The sequence below is a fragment of the Macaca nemestrina genome, chromosome 4, assembly GCF_043159975.1.
Source record: "Macaca nemestrina isolate mMacNem1 chromosome 4, mMacNem.hap1, whole genome shotgun sequence".
NCBI lineage: Eukaryota > Metazoa > Chordata > Mammalia > Primates > Cercopithecidae > Macaca > Macaca nemestrina.
The window spans coordinates 127,209,512-127,218,529 of NC_092128.1; the positions used below are offsets into that span (position 1 = coordinate 127,209,512).

The 9,018-nt window shown below is 47.2% G+C and overlaps 1 protein-coding gene across 2 annotated transcripts in view; it reads right to left on the reverse strand.

Annotated features, from left to right (window-relative positions):
• LOC105466297 (phosphoserine phosphatase-like) overlaps nt 1-7,788 on the reverse strand; it is a 35,461-nt gene extending 27,673 nt beyond the window's left edge. The window contains exons 1-2 of one of the 2 annotated variants that reach the window (XM_071095224.1): nt 7,469-7,788; nt 3,484-3,615 (exon numbers count right to left, since the gene is read on the reverse strand). The gene's annotated coding sequence lies outside the window, so the exon portion shown is untranslated. The remainder of the gene's footprint in view (nt 1-3,483; nt 3,616-7,468) is intronic. The other variant, XM_071095225.1, reaches the window with a different exon arrangement.
• Between the last annotated feature and the right edge of the window lie 1,230 nt (nt 7,789-9,018).

Sequence of the window (9,018 nt, forward strand, 5' to 3'; positions counted from 1 at the left end):
AGTTAGAACTGATTTACACATCCCCAGCTGACCACTAGGCCTGATATACAGCTCAGAATTGTTGACACCTGCCTTCTGGGTTGTAATGTGGTCCCAAGGGGAAAACAGAATATTTTTGGCTTTTTTTCAAGACAAAGTCTCACTCTGTCGCCCACACTGGAGTGCCAATGGTATAATCATAGCTTGGGCTGAAGTGATCCTCCCCCCTCAGCCTCCTGAGTAGCAGAGACTACAGGCACACACCACCACACCCAGCTAAGTTATTATTATTAATATTTTTGTAGAGATGAGGTCTCACTATGTTACCCAGGCTGGTCTTGAATTCCTGGCCTCAAACGATCCTCCCATCCTGACTCCCAAAGTGCTAGGATTATAAGCATGAGCCACAGTGCTGGCCAAAATAGAACATTAGAGACACACTTTACATTGAATTTACTTGGAAGGCTGATTCTTTTTCCACACCCTCCCTAAGACAGCGAGCTGGATTTTAGGACCTTAACTCTGCCCCTGAAATGGTCAGGCCAGGGGAGATGGCCTTTACCTTTTGGATTACAAGAGTATCAACTCCCTCCCTGCTTGATTGAGCAGCAGAGCAAACTTGGCCACAGCTCCTTTTAGCTCTTCCCATCCTGCTCTGCAAAATGCTGTACCTCCCTGTACACTTCTGATTTCCTCCTTTTTTATTTTTATTTTTACTTTTTTTGAGATGGGGTCTCACTCTGTTGCCCAGGCTGGAGTGCAATGATGTGATCTCGGCTCACTGCAACCTCCGCCTCTTGGGTTCAAACGATTCTCCTGCCTCCCGAGTAGCTGGGATTATAGGCGCCTGCCACCATGCCTGGCTAATTCTTTTGTATTTTTTAGTAGAGACAGGGTTTCACCATGTTGGTCAGGCCAGTCTCAAATTCCTGACCTCAAGTGATCCACCTGCCTCAGCCTCCCAAAGTGTAGGAATGACAGGTGTGAGCCACCACGCCTGGCCAATTTCCTCCTCTTTTCATTGTCTCTACCAGGATTGACTCGCAATCCATGTGTATTTAAAATTCTCGTGGCTATAGAGGAAAAAAATCTGCTGAGTAAGGTCAGTTGCTTCAAAGTAAATTATGTATATCAGAATTCCACACACAGAAAAATCATTGCCGGAGAATGGACTCTGGATTCTTCATATTTGGCTCTAACAGGGAGGGAGAGGGCAGGGCCAGGGGTAGAAGACATGCCGGTGGGAAGGTCTATTCTCAGATTCTCAGACACAGCGGCTCCCAGGCCCCATCCGGACCACTGCCTTCTGCAGCTCAGAACAGAACTTCTGCCTGGCTGGCCCCAGCTACTTCATCTGGGGCAAGCAAAGGACCAACGGATTTAAAAACAAAACAAAACAAAAAAGTCACTGCTGACAAGGGCTTCTTGCCCCTAGTTCCAAAGTACAAAAGCAAGTTTTCCTGCAGGACCAGGCCTCGGAGGCCTGATTTTGGATAAGAGGAAAAAAGCTCCTCGCCCAAACAAACGCTTTCCAACTTCTCAATCTCTGTATCTTTCAACAGGCTTCTAAGATCACCTTACTTCCTTCACCTTGTTAGGACTGACCTCTTACCTTCACCTGTGTAAGGAAAAATTAAAAGCCTGTACAGAGGTTGTGAAGGTCGCACACAATTGCGAGAACAAAGCTTATTTGCTTTGGTAATAGGGATAAATGTGTTCAGGTTCCCGGGCATTGAAAGAGTACACAGTATAGCCGGGCATGGTGGCACGTGCGTGCAATTCCAGCTACTGGGGAGGCTAAGGCAGGAGAATTGCTTGAACCTGGGAGGCAGAGGTTGCAGTGAGCCGAGATTGTGCCACACTGCACTCCAGCCTGGGCGACAGAGCGAGACTCCGTCTCAAAAAAAAAAAAAAGAGTACACAGTAGATTTTGAAAAGCTTCTGAATCAGAGGAGAGTCAAACAGGGAACTCCCTATAACAAGGGCTGGGATCCTCAGCACATGCACTTACACTATATTTTATTTTATCTTTTGTTTAGAGATGGAGTCTTGCTCTGTCACCCAAGCTGGAGTGCAGTGGTGTGATTTCGGCTCACTGCACTCTCTGCCTCCCGGGTTCAAGTGATTCTCACGCCTCAGCCTCCCAAATAGCTGGGATCAGAAGTGTGTGCCACCACACCCAGGTAATTTTTGTATTTTTGGTACAGACCGGGTTTCACCATGTTGGGCAGGCTAGTCTCGAACTCCTGACCTCAGGTGATCTGCTCACCTCGGCCTCCTAAAGTGCGGGGATTACAGGTGTGAGCCACCATGCCCGGCCTTATGCTATATTTTATGATTAAAAAAAAAAAAAAAAGCCAGCGCAGCCATAAAAAAGAATGACATCATGTCCTTTGCTGCAACATAGATACATCTGGAGGCCGTTATCCTAAGTGAATTAGCGCAGGAACAGAAAACCAAATACCACATGTTCTCACTTAAAAGTGGGAGCTAAACTGGGTACATGTGGATACAAAGACGGGAAAAACACAGTAATGGCCACGTGCAGTGGCTCACACCTGTAATCCCAGCACTTTGGGAGGCCGAGGCGGGCAACTCACTTGAGATCAGGAGTTCGAGACCAGCATGGCCAACATGGTGAAACCCTGTCCCTACTAAATATACAAAAATTAGCCAGGCATGGTGGTGGGCACCTGTAATCCCAGCTACTCAGGAGGCTGAGGCAGGAGAATCACTTGACCCCAGGAGGTGGAGGTTGCAGTGAGCTAAGATCACACCATTGTGTTCCAGTCTGGGCGACAGAGCGAGACTGTGTAAAAACAAAAAACAAACAAAAAAAAGGATACTGAGGACTACAAGAAGGCAGCGGAAGGAGGGCAAAGACTGAGAAACTACCTACTGGGTACCGTGCTCAAACCCTGGGTGAGGGGATCAATCATACCCCAAACCTCAGCATCATGTGATATACCCATGTAACAAACCTGCACATGTACTCCTTGAAGCTAAAATAAAAGTTGAAATGATACGTAATATAACCAGCTATTCTGGGAAGCTGAGATCTTCTGCATGCCACATAGTTGACATCAATTTTTAAAATTCAGGTGAGGAGTAAATGCCGGCCGGGCGCGGTGGCTCACGCCTGTAATCCCAGCACTTTGGGAGGCCGAGGCAGATGGATGACCTGAGGTCGGGAGTTCAAGACCAGCCTGGCCGACATGGCGAAACCCTGTCTCTACTAAACATATAAAAATTAATCAGGTGTGGTGGCCCGCACCTGTAATCCCAGCTACTCAGGAGGCTGAGACAGGAGAATCACTTGAACCCAGGAGGTGGAGGTTGCAGTAAGCCAAGATCGCACCACTGCACTCCAGCCCAGGTGACAGAGCAAGACTCTGTCTCAAAAAAGAGTGAACTGCTAGCAGATAGACAAACGTTTAACAGTTCAATGCATAAAAACATTCCAATGACAGCAAAAAAAACCAAGAAAAGGCAAATCAGACTCACGTGTCTCCAGTGCTAGATTTCTAGTAGACCACACTCTTCTCTTCCTGTTCCTTCCCTAGATAAAAATGCAGAACAAAGTTCTGACTACAGATTTCTTCAAGAAAGACCTGTGGATTCTGCAAGAGCAAGAGCCTAGAAAGAGAGAATGAGGAAATGAACATCGTAGTCCACACACAAAACAGGAAAGAGGGAGGCTGTCTGGCTTCACTCTCTCTCCTGGTACGACTGGCACAAAAACGGGTCAGAGGCAAAATTTCCTAAGACTGCTTCCTCTGTGAAATGCTTTACTCCTACCCCCTTCAATCACTGTAGAGTCAACATACTCTTTTCTATGGCTTCAATTCTGCAAGGTTCAGGTCTGACAGGAAATCACATATACCTGATTAGCAGGGTACAAAGGCAAGGGAGAGGGAAAGAGAATCTCTTGGGAGAACTAAATGCATAGACAAAGAAGCAGACTTGGGCGGGTGCGGTGGTTGATGCCTGTAATCCCAATACTTTGGGAGGCCAAGGCAGACGGGCCACTTGAAGTCAGGAGTTCGAGAACAGCCTGGCCAACATGGTAAAACCCCATCTCTACTAAAAATACAATAATTAGCCTGCTGGTAACAGTGTGTGCCTGTAATCCCAGCTATTTGAAAGGCTGAGGCAGGAGAATCGCTTGAACCCAGCGGGCAGAGGCTGCAGTGAGCCAAGATCATACCATTTCACTCCAGCCTGGGCAAGAGAGAGACTCTGTCTCAAAAAAAAAAAAAAAAAAAAAAAAACTTAGCCAGGTATGGTGGCACATGCCTGTGGTCCCAGCTACTCGGGAGGCTGAGGCAGGAGAACTACTTGATAAACCCCGGAAGCAGAGTCTGCAGTGAGCCAAGATCGTGCCTCTGCACTCCAGCCTGGGTGATAGAGCGAGACTCCATCTCAAAATAAATAAATAAATAAATAAATAAATAAACAAACAAACAATAAATATAATGAGGGGGGACAGAGACAACAGCCTTCCAAGATGAATCAGAGAAAGGATCTCTTGCCCAATTACAAGGGAGCAAAGACAACAGGTGTGTGTGTGTGTGTCTCTGAGATAGGGTCTTGCTCTGTCGCCCAGGCTGGAATGCAGCCATGCAATCATAGCTTACTGCATCCTAGAACCCCTGGGCTTAAGCAATTATCCTGCCTCAGCCTCCCGAGTAGCAGGGACTACAGATGCACACCATTATGCCCTGCTAATTTTTCATTTTTTGTAGAAACAGGGTCTCGCTATGTTGCCCAGGCTGACCTTGAACCCATGGCCTCAAGGGATCCTCCCACATCGGCCTCCCAAAGTGTTGAGATGACAGCTGTGAGCCACCACACTGGGCCTGCAGTTTCTTATAAACATATACTTACCATAAGACCCAGCAAGGCCGGGCACGGTGACTCATGCCTGTAATCCCAGCACATTAGGAGGCCAAGGTGGGCGGATCACCTGATGTCAAAAGTTTGAAACCAGCCTGACCAACATGGTGAAACCCTGTCTCTATTAAAAATACAAAATTAGCTGGGCCACCATGCTGGTAATCCCAGCTACCAGGGAGACTGAGGCAGGAGAATTGGTGAACCCTGAAGGCGGAGGTTGCAGTGAGCTGAGATTGCGCCACTGCACTCCAGCCCGGGCAATAAGAGCAAAATTCTGTCTCAAAATAAATAAACAAATAAATAATTATACTGATGGAAAGGAGCCAGACACAAGAGCACATACTGTATGGTTTCAGTTATATGAAACACTAGAGGCCGGGCACGGTGTCTCATGCCTGTAATCTCAGCACTTTGGGAGGCCAAGGTGGGTGGATCACGAGGTCAGGAGTTTGAGACCAGCCTGGCCAATGTGGTAAAACCCCGTCTCTACTAAAAATACAAAAAAATTATCCAGGCGTGGTGGCGGGCGCCTGTAGTCCCAGCTACTCAGGAGGTTGAGGCAGGAGGATCTCTTGAACCCAGGAGGCAGAGGTTGCAGTGAGCTGAGATTGCACCATTGCACTCCAGCCTGGGTGACAGAGTGAGACTTGGTCTCAAAAAAAAAAAAGAAAAAAAAAAAGAAGAAACACTAGAAAATACAAATGCTATAATGACAAAGATCAGATCAGTAGGGCTAGGAGTTGGGACAAGGGGCTGACTGGAAAGAGGCCCTAGGAAACTTATGGGTGATGGAAATGTTATTGTGGTGATAATTACAAGCATGAATAAATTTATCAAAATTCATCAAAATGTGCACTTAAAGAATGCATTTTATTGCATTTAATTATATATCAATAAAACACTGGTTTTAAAAAAGTCTCTCATGGGAGGCTGCTCTAGGCAACCTTGAGGATCCCTTTAACCCTAATTCTAGTCCAAGGATTTTCTAAAAAATAAAAAAGGCCGGGCGTGGTGCCTCACGCCTGTAATCCCAGCACCATTTGGGAGGCCGAGATGGGCGGATCACAAGGTCAGGAGATCGGGACCATCCTGACTAACATGGTGAAACCCCGTCTCTACTAAAAATACAAAAAAAAATTAGCCAGGCCTGGTACCAGGCACCTGTAGTCCCAGCTACTAGGGAGGCTGAGGCAGGAGAATGGTGTGAACCCAGGAGGCAGAGCTTGCGGTGAGTCAAGATCTCACCACTGCACTCTAGCCTGGGCGACAGAGCAAGACTCCATCTCAAAAAAGAAAAAAGAAAAAAAAAAAAGGTTGGGCATGGGGACTCACACCTATAATCCCAGCACTTTGGGAGGCTGAGGAGGGAGGATCGCTTGAGCCCAGGAGTTCCAGATCAGCCTGGGCAACATAGTGAAATGCCATCTCTACAAAAAATAAAATAAATGAGCCAGGCATGGTGGTGCATACTTGTAGTCCCAGCTACTTGGGAGGCTGAGGCAGGAGGATCACTTGAGCTCAGGAGTTTGAGATTCCAGTGAGCTATGATTGCACCGCTACACTCTAGCCTGGGTGACCAAGTGAGACCCTGTCTCTTAAAAAAAAAAAAAAGAAAGAAAAGAAGGAAGGAAAGGAAGGCATATATTAAATCATTTGAAAATTTTAAAAGTCCTGACTACTTTGTTTCACCAACATGATAGTGACAGGGCTATGGTCATGATATTGAAAACCTACTTGGCACTGTAATACAGAAATCTTGGATTTTATTATTTTCCTCCCTGATCCTCATTCCAATATCAGTCATCAAATATTTAAAAAGTAATAATATGCAAATCATACATAAAGAAAATATAGTGGCCAGGTACAGTGGTCATGCTTGTAATCCGAGCTCTTTGGGAGGTAGAGGCAGGTGGATCGCTTGAGGCCAGGAGTTTGAGACCAGCCTGGCTAACATGGTGAAACCCTGTCTCTACTAAAAATACAAAAATTAAAAAATTAGTTGGGCATAGTGGCCCACACCCATCTACTCGGGAGGCTGAGGCAGGAGAATCCTTTGAACCCTGTAGGCGGAGGTTGGAGTGAGCCGAGATCGCGCCACTGTACTCCAGCCTGGGCAACAGAATGAGACTCTGTCAAAAAAAAAAAAAAAAAAATTAAAAAAGAAAATAAAATATAGTAAATATATTTAATGAATGAAAACATGATTTAATTCCCAACTTGACGTTGTATCGTTATAACAATGTATCTGGTAAGTACTTATTTTAAAATTCTAATTCTAATGGGAAAGAAGACAAACTCGGACACTTCAACTCTGAGTTTGGGGATTGCCCCAGTCTTGCACTGAGGGTGCTCCTGTGTGCAAGGGATTGCATCATTCATTCATGCTGTTTGGCAACATGCGGCTGCTGTAAGATTAGACAAGTGAAGTTACCCAAAACATAAATCAATGAAAAGCAAGCCTGAAGATTCTAGGAAATGATCTGCCTATGCGATTAAGAAGAAATGTAGACTCAGAGAGGAAGCCTGGAAGAGGAAAAGGAAAGTCGGCAAAATCAGAAAGTTGGGTGCAGGGAAAGCACAAGCCAGGACTCACGCTGTGTCCTGGGCCTCCGGGGCTCCTTTCGGCTGCAGGGGGCCAGCGCCGGCTCCAATGCTCAGGCGAGCAGTTCCCAGGGAGGTGAACTGTGCAGACTCAGGGCCTCCACTGAACGCTCTCTTGAAATCTGCTGATAAGCAGGGTGGCTTCTGATGAGTTCTGCAAGTGCTTCTGTAAACTGGAGACACCAGATCTCTGTTCTGCAAAGCCGGGCTGGGAGGACGCTTTGGCCCCGCCCCAGGGGAGGGGCTCCCAGAACCAGCCCTCTCCTCCTCCGGGGGCTCAGCGCCTGTATTCCGAGAAGTGCACGGTGCGGAGTGAGCTTTTGCTTTTTCGGCAAAGCCTGCCCCGTGGCACCTCCGCTTTAAGCTCCAGGACCTTCAGAAGCTGCTCCGCGCTGCCGCCACCACCACTTAGGATCTAAGGGTAGGTGAGGGAAGCAAGGGACCGCTGCACTGATTTTGCAATTAATAAAACCCCGTCGGGGGGCCTCTTTTGAAATCCACGTTTGGCATTATGCGCTTGCAGCACTGTAGGTCCCAAAAGAACTTCAAAGACTACTTATATTCTTTTTTTTTTTTTTTTTTTTTTTGAGATGGAGTCTCTCTCGGTCGCCTGGGCTGGAGTGCAGTGGCACGATCTCGGCTTAGTGCAAGCTCCGCCTCCTGGGTTCACAGCATTCTCCTGCCTCAGCCTCCCAAGTAGCTGGGACTACAGGCGCCCGCCACCACACCCAGCTAATTTTTTGTATTTTTAGTAGAGACGGGGTTTCACCATGTTAGCCAAGATGACCTCGTGATCCGCCCACCTCGGCCTCCCAAAGTGTTGGGATTACAGGCGTGAGCCACCACACCCGGCCAAGACTACTTATATTCTCAATTAAAATGCAACCATGAGTAACAAAATGAGTCTTTGCACCTTGTTTTTATTTTATTTTTAATTTTTATTTATGTTTTTAAATAGAGATGGGGGGGCTCCCGTTCCTGGGCTCAAGCGATCCTCCCTCCTCGGCCTCCCAAAGTCTTGGGATTACAGGTGTGAGCTACCGTGCCCGGCCTATTTCTTTTTAAAATTTTTCTGGCCAGGCTCGGCGGCTCAAGCCTGTAATCCCAGCACTTTTGGAGGCTGAGGCAAGCGGATCACCTGAGATCAGGCGTTCCAGACCAGCCTGGCCAGCATGGCAAAACTCCGTCTGGAGCAAAAATACAAAATTAGCGGGGCATGGTGGTGCATGCCTGTAGTCCCGGCTACTTGAGAGGCTGAGGCAGGAGAATTGCTTGAACCCCGGGGAAGGAGGTTGCAGTGAGCCACGATCGTGCCACTGCACTACAGCCTGAGCAACAGAGTAAGACTGGTTTAAAAATATATATATGAATTCCATGTGTCACTTGCCCAGCTCCTTGCATGTAACTACAACAAATAACGGGTGTTTCCCCCAAACATTTACCACTAGAGTTAGCTGGCTAGAGCTGGGCATCGAGGTCCACTCTAAAACACAACCTGAAACCTCAAAGGCTGACAGTCTGCACTCCAGGCTCACTCTACGT